Raw genomic sequence first — 16,830 nt, forward strand, 5'->3', positions numbered from 1 at the left:
TTCCAAACGGCATTTGGAAGTATTGCCTTTGAAAGGGGACATATGGGGTCGGTCTTTTAGACCTGGTGGCCACAGCAACAACTGGGAAATCCACGTTTGTACCCCAGGTCGCCTCTCAAAATAAGACGCCGTATTATCAGGCGCAGTCCTTTGTTGGCAAGCGGACAAAAGGTTCCTCTTTTCTGCTCGTGACAGAGGGAGAGGAAAAAGGCTGAAGAGATTACCCAGTTCCCAGGAACAGAAATCCTTTCCCGCCTCTGCAAAGCCCTCAGTATGACGCTAGGGCCTTACAAGCTCAGGCACGGTGGGGGCCCGTTCTCAATGAATTTCAGTGCGCAGTGGGCTCACTCGCAAGTAGACCCCTGGATCCTTCAGGTAATATCTCAAGGGTACATATTGAAATTCGAGACGTCTCCCCCTCGCCGTTTCCAAAAGTCGGCTTTACCGACGTCTCCCTCTGACAGGGAGGCAGTTTTGGAAGCCATTCACAAGCTGTATTCCCAGCAGGTGATAATCAAGGTACCCCTCCTGCAACAGGGAACGGGGTATTATTCCACACTATTGTGGTACCGAAGCCAGACGGCTCGGTGAGACCGATTCTAAATCTAAAATCTAAAATCTTTGAACACTTACATACAGAGGTTCAAATTCAAGATTGAGTCACTCAGAGCAGTGATTGCGAACCTGGAAGAAGGGGACTACATGATGTCTCGGGACATCAAGGATGCTTACCTTCATGTCAAAATTTACCCTTCTCACCAAGGGTACCTCAGGTTATGGTACAGAACTGTCACTATCAGTTCAGACGCTGCCGTAGGGATGGTCCACGACACCCCGGGTCTTTACCAAGGTAATGGCCGAAATGATATCCCTTTCGAAGGAAGGGAATTTTAGTTATCCCTTACTTGGACGATTCCCTGATAAGGGTAAGATCCAGGGAACAGTTGGAAGTCGGTGTAGCACTATCTCAGGTAGTGTTGCGGCAGCACGATTGGATTCTCAATATTCCAAAATCGCAGCTGGTTCCGACGACTTGTCTTCTGTTTCCTAGGGATGTTCCTGGACACAGTCCAGAAAAAAGGTGTTTCTCCCGGAAGAGAAAGCCAGGGAGTTATCCGAGCTAGTCAGGAACCTCCTAAAATCGAACCAAGTCTCAGTGCATCAATGCACAAGGGTTCTGGGTAAAAATGGTGGCTTCCTACGAAGCAATCCCATTCGTTAGATTCCACGCAAGAACTTTCCAGTGGAACCTACTGGACAAATGGTCCGGGTCGCATTTTCAGATGCATCAGCGGATAACCCTGTCACCAAGGACAAGGGTATCCATCCTGTGGTGGTTGCAGAGTGCTCATCTTCTAGAGGGCCGCAGATTCGGCATTCAGGACTGGGTCCTGGTGACCACGGATGCCAGCCTGCGAGGCTGGGGAGCAGTCACACAGGGAAGGAATATCCAGGGCTTAGGGTCAAGCCTGGATACATCACTTCACATAAATATCCTGAAGCTAAGGGCCATTTACAATGCTCTAAGCTTAGCAAGACCTCTGCTTCAAGGTCAGCCGGTATTGATCCAGTCGGACAACATCATGGCAGTCACCCACGTAAACAGACAGGGTGGCACAAGAAGCAGGAGGGCAATGGCAGAAGCTGCAGGGATTCTTCGCTGGGCGGAAAATCATGTGATAGCACTGTCAACAGTATTCATTCCGGGAGTGGACAACTGGGAAGCAGACTTCCTCAGCACGACCTCCACCCGGGAGAGTGGGGACTTCACCCAGAAGTCGTCCACATGATTAAAAAACTCGACAGGTATTGCGCCAGGTCAAGAGACCCTCAGGCAATAGTTGTAGACGCTCTGGTAACACCGTGGGTGTACCAGTCAGTGTATGTGTTCCCTCCTCTGCCTCTCATACCCAAGGTACTGAGATTGATAAGATGGAGAGGAGAAAGCACTATATTCGTGGCTCCGGATTGGCCAAGAAGGACTTGGTAACCGGAACTTCAAGAGATGCTCACGGAGGATCCGTGGCCTCTACCTCTAAGAAGGGACCTGCTCCAGCAAGGACCCTGTCTGTTCCAAGACTTACCGCGGCTGCGTTTGACGGCATGGCGGTTGAACGCCGGATCCTGAAGGAAAAAAGGCATTCCGGATGAAGTCATCCCTATCCTGATCAAAGCCAGGAAGGATGTAACCGCAAAAACATTATCACCGCAATTGGCGAAAATATGTTGCGTGGTGCGAGGCCAGTAAGGCCCGACGGAGGAAATTCAACTGGGTCGATTCCTACATTTCCTGCAAACAGGAGTGTCTATGGGCCTGAAATTGGGGTCCATTAAGGTTCAAATTTCGGCCCTGTCAATTTTCTTCCAAAAAGAACTAGCTTCAGTCCCTGAAGTTCAGACGTTTGTAAAAAGGGGTACTGCATATACAGCCTCCTTTTGTGCCTCCAGTGGCTCTTTGGGATCTCAATGTAGTTTTGGGTTCCAAAAGTCACATTGGTTTGAACCACTTAAATCTGTGGAGTTGAAATATCTCACATGGAAAGTGGTCATGCTGTTGGCCCTGGCCTGGGCCAGGCGCGTGTCAGAATTGGCGGCTTTATCCTGAAAAAGCCCTTATCTGATTTTCCATTCGGACAGGGCGGAATTGAGGACTCGTCCTCAGTTTCTCCCTAAGGTGGTTTCAGCGTCTCACCTGAACCAACCTATTGGTGGTGCCTGCGGCTACTAGGGACTTGGAGGCCTCCAAGTTGCTAGACGTTGTCAGTGCCCTGAAAATATATGTTTCCAGGACGGCTGGAGTCAGGAAATCTGACTCGCTGTTTATCCTGTGTGCACCCAACAAGCTGGGTGCTCCTGCTTCTAAGCAGACTATTGCTCGTTGGATTTGTAGTACAATTCAGCTTGCACATTCTGTGGCAGGCCTGCCACAGCCAAAAATCTGTAAATGCCCACTCCACAAGGAAGGTGGGCTCATCTTGGGCGGCTGCCCGAGGGGTCTCGGCTTTACAACTTTGCTGAGCAGCTACTTGGTCAGGAGCAAATACGTTTGTAAAATTCTACAAAATTGATATCCTGGCTGAGGAGGACCTGGAGTTCTCTCATTTGGTGCTGCAGAGTCATCCGCACTCTCCCGCCCGTTTGGGAGCTTTGGTATAATCCCCATGGTCCTTACGGAGTCCCCAGCATCCACTTAGGACGTTAGAGAAAATAAGAATTTACTTACCGATAATTCTATTTCTCATAGTCCGTAGTGGATGCTGGGCGCCCATCCCAAGTGCGGATTGTCTGCAATACTTGTACATAGTTATTGTTACAAAAATCGGGTTATTATTGTTGTGAGCCATCTTTCAGAGGCTCCTCTGTTATCATGCTGTTAACTGGGTTCAGATCACAGGTTATACGGTGTGATTGGTGTGGCTGGTATGAGTCTTACCCGGGATTCAAAATCCTTCCTTATTGTGTATGCTCGTCCGGGCACAGTATCCTAACTGAGGCTTGGAGGAGGGTCATAGGGGGAGGAGCCAGTGCACACCAGTTAGTCCTAAAGCTTTCTTTAGATGTGCCCAGTCTCCTGCGGAGCCGCTATTCCCCTTGGTCCTTACGGAGTCCCCAGCATCCACTACGGACTATGAGAAATAGAATTATCAGTAAGTAAATTCTTATTATTGTGTAGGTCCCCCTTGTACTCACAAAACAGCTCTGCTCCTTCAAGGCCTGGACTCCACAAGACCTCAGAAGGTGTCCTGTGATATCTGTCACCAAGATGTTAGCAGCAGAACCGTTAAGTTCTGTAAGTTACAAGGCGAGGACTCCATGGCTCAGACTTGTCGTTCCTGCACATGCCACAGATCTGGGGAATTTGAAGGCCACGTCCACACGTTGAACGCTGTCATGTTCCTCAAACCATTAGTGAACAATGTTTGCAATGTGGCAGGGCCAATGCCATCAGCGAGTACCGTTGCCATGCAGGGGTGTTCTTGGTCTGCAACAATGTTTAAGTAGGTGGTACATGTCAAGGTAACAACCATGTGAATACCAGGACCCAATGTTTCCCAACAGAACATTTCCCACAGCGTTACACTATCTCTGCTGGGGTGCCTTTCTATAGGGCATCCTGGTGCCATCTCTTACCCAGGTAAATTATGCACATGCACCAGGCTGTCTACATGATGTAAAAGAAAACATGATTCATCAGACTAGGCCAACTTCTTCCATTGCTCCATGGACTAGTTCTGATGCTCATGTGTTCACTGTAGGTGCTTTTGGTGGACAGGGCTCAGCATGGTCACTCTGTCCAGTCTGTGGCTGCACAGCAACATAAGCAGCAAGCTGCAATGCACTGTGTGTTCTAGCACCTTTCAAAAAATAGCCAGCATTAACATTTTCAGCAGTATGTGCTACAGTTGCTTTCCTGGGGGATAGGACCGGACGGGCAAGCCTTCACGTCCTACGTGCCTCAGTTAGCATTGGTTGTCTGTGACATGTTGCGGATTCACAGATTGTCCTTCATTGGACCACTTCTGGTATGTATTAAGCACTGCATACTGGGAACACCCCACAAGATCTGCCAATGTGGAGATGCTTTGACCTAGTTGTATAGCCATCACAATTTGGCCTTTGTCAAAGTCGCTCCGATCCTTATGCTTTCTCATTTTTCCCATCAACTTCAGGAACTGGGTGTTCACTTGCTGCTTAATCTATCCCAACCACTGGCATGTGCCATTGGAGTAAAGGGCCCTACACATTGAGCGAGCTGCCCGACGGCGGATACGGCCGGCGAGTGACCTGGCGGTAGTGGGGGGGGGGGGGGAGAGACAGTGACGGGGGAGTGAAGTTTCTTCTCTCTCCCCGTCACCCGGCACCATAGCTGTGCAGGTTAATATGGACGAGATCGTCCATATTGGCCTGCATGCACAAGCGATGGGGCACCAGAGATGAACGAGCGCGGGGCCACGCATCGTTCATCACTGGTGACTCCACACTGAAAGATGAACGGTATCTCGTTCATATCTTTGAGTATTATTGCCCAGTGTGTAGGGCCTTTTAGATAGAATGTTATTCATTTCTCCTGTCAGAGGTTTTAATATGGTTGATTGGTGTATGTGCTTAGAAGATAAAGTCACATTACACAATATAATACCATACCTCCCAACATGATCCTATCCAGGAGGGACACAATGCTCTGCTTCTGGTCTTTTCTCTTAATGTATGATTGCCAGCACCTGTTTTGAACAGGTTAATGGATAAGAAAGGTGTTTCAGCACGGGTGATGGCAATCATACATTAACCACTTAACTGGCATGGTCAGATTTCATGCAACTGTGTCCCCCCACCCTGTCCCCCCATTTTTGACGAGGAGATCCGTTCTGCAGATGTGCATAATATAATGTTTAAATATTTTAAGAAATACTTTTTCAACTTTATTAAATAAAAAAAAAAAAAAAAAAAACAATGTTGTTAACGCTTTTGAAGGGAAAAATCGTCAGTTAAGTGGTTTTAAGAGGGAAGTCCAGAAGCAGAGCATTGTGTCCCTCCTGGGGAGGGTCATGTTGGGAGGTATGTAATGCTATAAGGTTTGGGATTGTGTTTATAGTAAATGCAAGTTAAATATATTATGTTAAATATAATTAAATACACAAATGCAAATATAAAGTAAGTAAAATTCAAAAATCGTTCCCTAAATGAGAATCTTATCTGTTGTCTTGCAAATACAAGTAGATTGATGTGACTTGATAAAACACAATGGCCCAGCAATCAGCCAATCAGAAGCAGCTGCTGATTGTTATCAGTGCATATCTTACACCAGGTGTATAGCAACCACAAGACATACACTCAATGATGGGCACATATGCCTCTTAGGGGGACATTTATACCCCTTTTCCACCACTGTAGCACGGGTTGTAGCCGTGTCGCCTGACACGGCTGCGACCCGTGCTACAGCCCCCTTCAGACATCGCTCACCAACCCGGCAATTGCCTGGTTGGTGATGCGGCTAGTGATGCGGCAGGGGCACATGATCTCCCAGCACCGCCCTCCCTATGCACTGTGAACGGGAGCCGTGTCGCCTCGACACGGCACCTGTTCACACTACACAGCTTACCGGGTTGAACACGTGTTCAACCCGGCAAGCTACCCGGGTAGGATTCCTGGGTCACTTGATCCGGGAATTTGCCGGGGGACACTTTTCCACTAGGAAAAAACACGGGTAAATGCGCGCCCCCGCGCATTTACCCGTGTTTTAAAAAGCTAGTGGAAAAGGGGTATAACTAAACAGTGATAAGAGCGGAGAAGTGAGCCAGTGGAGAAGTGCGTATGGCAACCAATCAGCACTGAAGTAACATATAATTTGCATACTATAAAATAATACAGAGCTGCTGATTGGTTGATGGGGTCACTTCTCCAAAGGCTCACTTCTCTGCTCTTATCACTGCTTAGTAAATGTCCCCCATAGTGTCCAGGTCAGTCTAGCTCACAAGTGAACACCCCCTTCCCATGGAATAGAGGATTTTCTATGTAGAATAAGCTATATACATTAGGGTTTTTTAAGAGATGGAATGTTAGATAAAGCATGCTTTTAAGCAGGCAACATACCTGTGTTAATAATTAAAAATAAGAATTTACTTACCGATAATTCTATTTCTCGGAGTCCGTAGTGGATGCTGGGGTTCCTGAAAGGACCATGGGGAATAGCGGCTCCGCAGGAGACAGGGCACAAAAAAGTAAAGCTTTACTAGGTCAGGTGGTGTGCACTGGCTCCTCCCCCTATGACCCTCCTCCAGACTCCAGTTAGGTACTGTGCCCGGACGAGCATACACAATAAGGGAGGCATTTTGAATCCCGGGTAAGACTCATACCAGCCACACCAATCACACCGTACAACTTGTGATCTAAACCCAGTTAACAGTATGATAACAGAAAGGGCCTCTTAAAGATGGCTCCTTAACAATAACCCGAATTAGTTAACAATAACTATGTACAAGTATTGCAGATAATCCGCACTTGGGATGGGCGCCCAGCATCCACTACGGACTCCGAGAAATAGAATTATCGGTAAGTAAATTCTTATTTTCTCTATCGTCCTAAGTGGATGCTGGGGTTCCTGAAAGGACCATGGGGATTATACCAAAGCTCCCAAACGGGCGGGAGAGTGCGGATGACTCTGCAGCACCGAATGAGAGAACTCCAGGTCCTCCTTTGCCAGGGTATCAAATTTGTAAAATTTTACAAACGTGTTCTCCCCCGACCACGTAGCTGCTCGGCAGAGTTGTAATGCCGAGACCCCTCGGGCAGCCGCCCAAGATGAGCCCACCTTCCTTGTGGAGTGGGCTTTTACAGTTTTAGGCTGTGGCAGGCCTGCCACAGAATGTGCAAGTTGAATTGTGTTACAAATCCAACGAGCAATCGACTGCTTAGAAGCAGGTGCGCCCAACTTGTTGGGTGCATACAATATAAACAGCGAGTCAGATTTTCTGACTCCAGCCGTCCTTGAAATGTATATTTTTAAGGCTCTGACAACGTCCAACAACTTGGAGTCCTCCAAGTCGCTAGTGGCCGCAGGCACCACAATAGGTTGGTTCAGATGAAATGCTGATACCACTTTAGGGAGAAAATGCGGACGAGTCCGCAGTTCTGCCCTATCCGAATGGAAGATTAGATAAGGACTTTTATAAGATAAAGCCGCCAATTCAGATACTCTCCTGGCAGAGGCCAGGGCTAGTAACATAGTCACTTTCAATGTGAGATATTTCAAATCCACCTTTTTCAATGGTTCAAACCAATGGGATTTGAGGAAATCTAAAACTACATTTAGATCCCACGGTGCCACCGGAGGCACCACAGGAGGCTGTATATGCAGTACTCCCTTGACAAAAGTCTGGACCTCAGGGACAGAGGCCAATTCTTTTTGGAAGAATATTGACAGGGCCGAAATTTGAACCTTAATGGATCCCAATTTGAGACCCATAGATAATCCTGATTGCAGGAAATGTAGGAAACGACCCAGTTGGAATTCCTCCGTCGGAACACTCCGATCCTCGCACCACGCTACATATTTTCGCCAAATGCGGTGATAATGTTTCACGGTGACTTCCTTCCGTGCCTTAATCAAGGTAGGAATGACTTCTTCTGGAATGCCTTTCCCTTTTAGGATCTGGCGTTCAACCGCCATGCCGTCAAACGCAGCCGCGGTAAGTCTTGAAAAAGACAGGGACCCTGCTGTAGCAGGTCCCTTCTCAGAGGTAGAGGCCACGGTTCGTCCGTGAGCATCTCTTGAAGTTCCGGATACCAAGTCCTTCTCGGCCAATCCGGAACCACTAGTATTGTTCTTACTCTTCTTTGCCGTATGATCTTCAATACCTTTGGTATGAGCGGCAGAGGAGGAAACACATACACTGACTGGTACACCCAAAGAGTTACCAGTGCGTCCACAGCTATTGCCTGTGGATCTCTTGACCTGGCGCAATATTTGTCCAGTTTCTTGTTGAGGCGAGACGCCATCATGTCTACAATTGGTCTTTCCCAACGGTCTATTAACATGTTGAAGACTTCTGGATGTAGACCCCACTCTCCCGGATGAAGATCGTGTCTGCTGAGGAAGTCTGCTTCCCAGTTGTCCACGCCCGGGATGAACACTGCTGACAGTGCTATCACGTGATTCTCCGCCCAGCGAAGAATCTTGGCAGCTTCTGCCATTGCACTCCTGCTTCTTGTGCCGCCCTGCCTGTTTACATGGGCGACCGCCGTGATGTTGTCCGACTGAATCAACACCGGCTTTCCTTTCAGGAGAAGTTCCGCCTGGCTTAGAGCATTGTAGATTGCTCTTAGTTCCAGAATGTTTATGTGAAGAGACTTTTCCAGACTCGTCCATACTCCCTGGAAGTTTCTTCCTTGTGTGACTGCTCCCCAGCCTCTCAGGCTGGCGTCCGTGGTCACCAGGATCCAATCCTGAATGCCGAATCTGCGGCCTTCTAATAGGTGAGCCTTCTGCAACCACCACAGAAGTGACACCCTTGTCTTTGGTGACAGGGTTATTCGCAGGTGCATCTGCAGATGCGACCCTGACCATTTGTCCAACAGATCCCTTTGGAATATTCTTGCATGGAATCTGCCGAATGGAATTGCTTCGTAAGAAGCCACCATTTTTCCCAGGACTCTTGTTTCCTGGTTTTAGGAGGTTCCTGACCAGATCGGATAACTCCTTGGCTTTTTCCTCTGGAAGGAAAACCTTTTTCTGAACCGTGTCCAGAATCATTCCTAGGAACAGCAGACGAGTTGTCGGGATTAAATGGGATTTTGGAATATTCAGAATCCACCCGTGTTGTCTTAGCACCTCTTGAGATAGTGCTAAAGCTGTCTCCAGCTGTTCTCTGGACCTTGCCCTTATTAGGAGATCGTCCAAGTATGGGATAACTAATACGCCTTTTCTTCGAAGAAGAATCATCATCTCGGCCATTACCTTGGTAAAGACCCGAGGCGCCGTGGACAATCCGAACGGCAGCGTCTGAAACTGATAGTGACAGTTTTGAACAATGAACCTGAGGTACCCCTGGTGTGCGGGGTAAATCGGAACGTGTAGATACGCATCCTTGATGTCCAAGGATACCATAAAGTCCCCTTCTTCCAGGTTCGCTATCACTGCTCTGAGTGACTCCATCTTGAACTTGAACTTTTTTATGTAGAGGTTCAAGGACTTCAGATTTAGAATAGGCCTTACCGAGCCATCCGGCTTCGGTACCACAAATAGAGTGGAATAATACCCCTTTCCTTGTTGTAATAGGGGTACTTTGACTATCACCTGCTGAGCGTACAGCTTGTGAATGGCTTCCAACACCCTCTCCCTTTCGGAAGAGACGGTTGGTAAAGCAGACTTCAGGAAACGATGAGGAGGATCCGTCTCTAATTCCAACCTGTACCCCTGAGATATTATCTGCAGGATCCAGGGGTCTACCTGCGAGTGAGCCCACTGCGCGCTGTAATTTTTGAGACGGCCGCCCACTGTCCCCGAGTCCGCTTGAGAGGCCCCAGCGTCATGCTGAGGTTTTTGCAGGAGCCGGGGAGGGCTTCTGTTCCTGGGAAGGAGCTGCCTGTTGGTGTCTCTTCCCTCTTCCTCTGCCTCGTGGCAGGTACGACAAACCCTTTGCTCTCTTATTTTTGTAGGAGCGAAAAGGCTGCGGTTGAAAGGTCGGTGCCTTTCTCTGTTGGGGAGTGACTTGAGGTAAAAAAGTGGATTTCCCGGCAGTAGCCGTGGCCACCAAGTCTGATAGACCAACTCCAAATAACTCCTCCCCTTTATACGGCAAAACCTCCATGTGACGTTTTGAATCCGCATCGCCTGTCCACTGTCGTGTCCATAAGGCTCTTCTGGCTGAAATGGACATAGCACTCACCCGAGATGCCAGTGTGCAAATATCCCTCTGTGCATCACGCATATAGATAAATGCATCCTTTATTTGTTCTAACGACAGTAAAACATTGTCCCTATCTAGGGTATCAATATTTTCAATCAGGGATTCTGACCAAACTACTCCAGCACTGCACATCCAGGCAGTTGCTATAGCTGGTCGTAGTATAACACCTGCATGTGTGTATATATTCTTTTGAATAACTTCCATCTTTCTATCTGATGGATCCTTAAGTGCGGCCGTCTCAGGAGAGGGTAACGCCACTTGTTTAGATAAGCGTGTGAGCGCCTTGTCCACCTTAGGGGGTGTTTCCCAGCGCGCCCTAACCTCTGGCGGGAAAGGGTATAATGCCAATAACTTTTTTGAAATTATCAACTTTTTATCAGGAGCAACCCACGCTTCATCACACACGTCATTTAATTCTTCTGATTCAGGAAAAACTGTTTGTAGTTTTTTCACACCATACATAATACCCTGTTTTACGGTATCTGTAGTATCAGCTAAATGTAACGTCTCCTTCATTGCCAAAATCATATAACGTGTGGCCCTACTGGAAAATACGTTTGAATTTCTACCGTCGTCACTGGAGTCAGTGCCTGTGTCTGGGTCTGTGTCGACCGACTGAGGCAAAGGGCGTTTTACAGCCCCTGACGGTGTTTGAGGCGCCTGGACAGGCATTAATTGATTGTCCGGCCGCCTCATGTCCTCAACTGACTGTTTAAGGGAAGATAAACCATCACGTAATTCCACAAATAAAGGCATCCATTCTGGTGTCGACCCCCTGGGGGGTGACATCTGCATATTTGGCAATTGCTCCGCCTCCACACCAATATCGTCCTCATACATGTCGACACCCCGTACCGACACACACCGCAAACTCACAGGGAATGCTCTAATGAAGACAGGACCCACTAGCCCTTTTGGGGAGACAGAGGGAGAGTCTGCCAGCACACACCACAAAGCGCTATATATACAAGGGATATCCTTATATTAAGTGCTCCCTTATAGCTGCTTTAATATATAATATATATATATATAGCCATTAATGTGCCCCCCCTCTCTGTTTTACCCTGTTTCTGTAGTGCAGTGCAGGGGAGAGACCTGGGAGCCGTCCTGACCAGCGGAGCTGTGACAGAAAATGGCGCCGTGTGCTGAGGAGATAGGCCCCGCCCCTTTTTCGGCGGGTTCTTCTCCCGCTATTTTTCCAGTCAGGCAGGGGTTAAATATCTCCATATAGCCCCTATGGGCTATATGTGAGGTATTTTTAGCCTTGTATAAGGTTTATATTTGCCTCTCAGAGCGCCCCCCCCCAGCGCTCTGCACCCTCAGTGACTGCCCAGTGAAGTGTGCTGAGAGGAAAATGGCGCACAGCTGCAGTGCTGTGCGCTACCTTATGAAGACTGAGGAGTCTTCAGCCGCCGGTTTCCGGACCTCTTCACGCTTCAGCATCTGCAAGGGGGTCGGCGGCGCGGCTCCGGGACCGGACTCCACGGCTGGGCCTGTGTTCGATCCCTCTGGAGCTAATGGTGTCCAGTAGCCAAGCAGCAAATCCACTCTGCATGCAGGTGAGTTTACTACTTTCCCCCTAAGTCCCACGTTGCAGTGATCCTGTTGCCAGCAGGACTCACTGTAAAGAAAAAAAAACCTAAACTAAACTTTCTCTAAGCAGCTCTTTAGGAGAGCCACCTAGATTGCACCCTTCTCGTTCGGGCACAAAATCTAACTGGAGTCTGGAGGAGGGTCATAGGGGGAGGAGCCAGTGCACACCACCTGACCTAGTAAAGCTTTACTTTTTTGTGCCCTGTCTCCTGCGGAGCCGCTATTCCCCATGGTCCTTTCAGGAACCCCAGCATCCACTTAGGACGATAGAGAAAAGGGGCTTGTCACTAAAGGCTGAACTATTACTATTCATGCCATCACAGCCTATCCATTCATTAAGAACCAGTATCTCATTAGTATTGCAGGCCTCAGGAATAACACTGCCTCAGGTTTGCCTCAGGTTCAGCCAATAAAATGGATGCCTCAGCTGTGTGTAGGTTACAGGTTAACCCAGAAAGGAAACGTAACACATTTATGCGAGTTTTTTTAGTTTTGTTTTTTAAATGTCTCCCATAAATTATAAGATGGTATATGCATTTTCTCTGACGTCCTAGTGGATGCTGGGAACTCCGTAAGGACCATGGGGAATAGCGGCTCCGCAGGAGACTGGGCACAAAAAGAAAGCTTTAGGACTACCTGGTGTGCACTGGCTCCTCCCCCTATGACCCTCCTCCAAGCCTCAGTTAGATTTTTGTGCCCGACCGAGCAGGGTGCAATCTAGGGGGCTCTCCTGAGCTTCTTAGAAAAAAGTTAGTTTTAGGTTTTTTATTTTCAGTGAGACCTGCTGGCAACAGGCTCACTGCATCGAGGGACTAAGGGGAGAAGAAGCGAACCTGCCTGCTTGCAGCCAGCTTGGGCTTCTTAGGCTACTGGACACCATTAGCTCCAGAGGGATCGAACACAGGCCCAGCCTCGGAGTCCGGTCCCAGAGCCGCGCCGCCGGCCCCCTTACAGAGCCAGAAGCAAGAAGAGGTCCGGAAAATCGGCGGCAGAAGACATCAGTCTTCATCAAGGTAGCGCACAGCACTGCAGCTGTGCGCCATTGCTCCTCATGCACACCTCACACTCCGGTCACTGATGGGTGCAGGGCGCTGGGGGGGGGGGGGGGCGCCCTGAGCAGCAATATTAACACCTTGGCTGGCAAAAATACATCACATATAACCCCCAGGGCTATATGGATGTACATTAACCCCTGCCAGATTTTACAAAAAAGCGGGAGAAAAGTCCGCCGAAAAGGGGGCGGAGCTATCTCTCTCAGCACACTGGCGCCATTTTCCCTCACAGCTCCGCTGGAAGGACGTCTCCCTGACTCTCCCCTGCAGTCCTGCACTACAGAAAAGGGTAACAAAGAGAGGGGGGGCACTAATTAGGCGCAGTATTACAGATAACAGCAGCTATAAGGGAAAACACTCTATATAGTGATTTCCCTGTGTATATATAGCGCTCTGGTGTGTGCTGGCATACTCTCCCTCTGTCTCCCCAAAGGGCTAGTGGGGTCCTGTCCTCTATCAGAGCATTCCCGGTGTGTGTGCTGTGTGTCGGTACGGCTGTGTCGACATGTATGAAGAGGAAAATGATGTGGAGGCGGAGCAATTGCCTGTAGTGGAGATGTCACCCCCTAGGGGGTCGACACCTGAGTGGATGGGCTTATGGAAGTGAAAGTGTCAACTCTTTACATAAGAAGTTTGATGACATGGGACAACCGGCTTCTCAGCTTGTGCCTGTCCAGGCGTCTCAAAGGCCGTCAGGGGCTCTAAAACGCCCGCTACCTCAGATGGCAGATACAGACGTCGACACGGATACTGACTCCAGTGTCGACGAGGAGGAGACAAATGTAACTTCCAATAGGGCCACACGTTACATGATTGAGGCAATGGAAAATGTTTTACACATTTCTGATAATACCACAGGTACCACTAAAAAGGGTATTATGTTTGGTGAGAAAAAACTACCTGTAGTTTTTCCTGCATCTGAGGAATTAAATGAAGTGTGTGATGAAGCGTGGGTTTCTCCTGATAAAAAACAAATAACTCCTAGGAAGTTATTGGCAATGTACCCTTTCCCGCCAGAGGATAGGGCGCGTTGGGAAACTCCCCCTAGGGTAGATAAAGCGCTCACACGCTTGTCCAAACAGGTGGCACTACCGTCTCCGGATACGGCCGCCCTAAAGGATCCTGCTGACAGAAAGCAGGAGACTATCCTGAAGTGTATATACACACACACTGGTGTTATACTGCGACCAGCATTCGCCTCAGCCTGGATGTGCAGTGCTGGGGTGGCTTGGTCAGACTCCCTGATACCCTGGATAGGGACAGTATATTACTGACTGTAGAGCATTTAAAAGATGCATTTTTATACATGCGTGATGCACAGAGGGATATTTGCCGACTGGCATCACGAGTAAGTGCTATGTCCATTTCCGCCAGAAGGGGGTTATGGACTCGGCAGTGGTCAGGTGATGCCGATTCTAAAAGGCATATGAAAGGCCCCATAAGGGCAAGCGGGCAAAAGGCTCCTCTTTTCTGCCCCGTGGCAGAGGGAGAGGAAAAAGGCTGCAGCAAACAGCCAGTTCCCAGGAACAGAAGTCCTCCCCCGCTTCCGCCAAGTCCTCAGCATGACGCTGGGGCTCTACAGGCGGACTCAGGTACGGTGGGGGCCCGTCTCAAGAATTTCAGCGCACAGTGGGCTCGCTCACAAGTAGATCCCTGGATCCTTCAGGTAGTATCTCAGGGGTACAAATTGGAATTCGAGACGTCTCCCCCTCGCCGTTTCCTAAAGTCTGCCTTACCGACGACTCCTTCCGACAGGGAGGCGGTGTTAGAAGCTATCCACAAGCTGTATTCCCAGCAGGTGATAATAAAGGTACCCCTCCTGCAACAAGGAAAGGGGTATTATTCCACAATGTTTGTGGTACCGAAGCCGGACGGCTCGGTGAGACCCATTTTAAATCTAAAGCCATTGAACACTTACATAAAGATGTTCAAATTCAAGATGGAGTCACTCAGGGCGGTTATCTCGAGCCTGGAGGAAGGGGATTATATGGTGTCTCTGGACATCAAGGATGCTTACCTGCATGTCCCAATTTACCCTTTTCACCAAGGATACCTCAGGTTTGTGGTACAGAACTTCCACTATCAGTTCCAAACGCTGCCGTTTGGATTGTCCACGGCACCGCGGGTCTTTACCAAGGTAATGGCCGAAATGATGTTACTGCTTCGAAGGAAGGGAGTTTTAATTATCCCGTACTTGGACGATCTCCTGATAAGGGCGAGATCCAGGGAACAGTTGGTAGTCGGGGTAGCACTATCTCAAGAAGTGTTACGACAGCACGGTTGGATTCTCAATATTCCAAAATCGCAGCTGATCCCAACGACACGTCTTCTGTTCCTAGGGATGATTCTGGACACAGTCCAGAAAAAGGTATTTCTCCCGGAGGAGAAAGCCAGGGAGTTATCCGATCTAGTCAGAAACCTCCTAAAACCAGGTCAAGTATCGGTGCATCAATGCACAAGGGTCCTGGGAAAAATGGTGACTTCTTACGAAGCAATTCCATTTGGCAGATTCCACGCAAGAACTTTCCAGTGGGACCTGCTGGACAAATGGTCCGGATCGCATCTTCAGATGCATCAGAGGATAACCCTGTCACCAAGGACAAGGGTGTCTCTCCTGTGGTGGTTGCAGAGTGCCCATCTTTTAGAGGGCCGCAGATTCGGCATTCAGGACTGGGTCCTGGTGACCACGGATGCCAGCCTTCGAGGCTGGGGAGCAGTCACACAGGGAAGAAATTTCCAGGGAGTGTGGTCAAACCTGGAGACCTCACTTCACATAAATATCCTGGAGCTAAGGGCCATTTACAATGCCCTAAGCCAAGCGAGACCTCTGCTTCAGGACCAGCCGGTGTTGATCCAGTCGGACAACATCACGGCGGTCGCCCACGTAAACAGACAGGGCGGCACAAGAAGCAGGAGGGCAATGGCAGAAGCTGCAAGGATTCTCCGATGGGCGGAAAATCATGTGATAGCACTGTCAGCAGTGTTTTATTCCGGGAGTGGACAACTGGGAAGCAGACTTCCTCAGCAGACACGACCTCCACCCGGGAGAGTGGGGACTTCACCCGGAGGTTTTCCACATGATTGTAAGCCGTTGGGAAAAACCAAAGGTGGACATGATGGCGTCCCGCCTCAACAAAAAACTAAAAAGTTATTGCGCCAGGTCAAGGGACCCTCAGGCGATAGCTGTGGACGCCCTGGTAACGCCGTGGGTGTACCAGTCGGTTTATGTGTTCCCTCCTCTGCCGCTCATACCCAAGGTACTGAGAATTATAAGACGGAGAGGAGTAAGAACAATACTCGTGGCTCCGGATTGGCGAAGAAGGACTTGGTACCCGGAACTTCAAGAGATGCTCACAGAGGACCCGTGGCCTCTACCTCTAAGAAGGGACCTGCTCCAGCAGGGACCCTGTCTGTTCCAAGACTTACAGCGGCTGCGTTTGACGGCATGGCGGTTGAACGCCGGATCCTGAAGGAAAAAGGCATTCCAGAAGAAGTCATCCCTACTTTGATAAAAGCCAGAAAGGATGTAACCGCAAAGCATTATCACCGCATTTGGCGAAAATATGTTGCGTGGTGCGAGGCCAGGAAGGCCCCGACGGAGGAATTTCAACTGGGTCGATTCCTGCATTTCCTGCAAACAGGAGTGTCTATGGGCCTTAAATTGGGATCCATTAATGTTCAGATTTCGGCCCTGTCGATTTTCTTCCAGTAAGAACTGGCTCAGTTCCTGAAGTTCAGACGTTTGTCAAGGGGGTGCTGCATATACAGCCTCCTTTTGT

The sequence above is a fragment of the Pseudophryne corroboree genome, chromosome 10, assembly GCF_028390025.1.
Source record: "Pseudophryne corroboree isolate aPseCor3 chromosome 10, aPseCor3.hap2, whole genome shotgun sequence".
NCBI lineage: Eukaryota > Metazoa > Chordata > Amphibia > Anura > Myobatrachidae > Pseudophryne > Pseudophryne corroboree.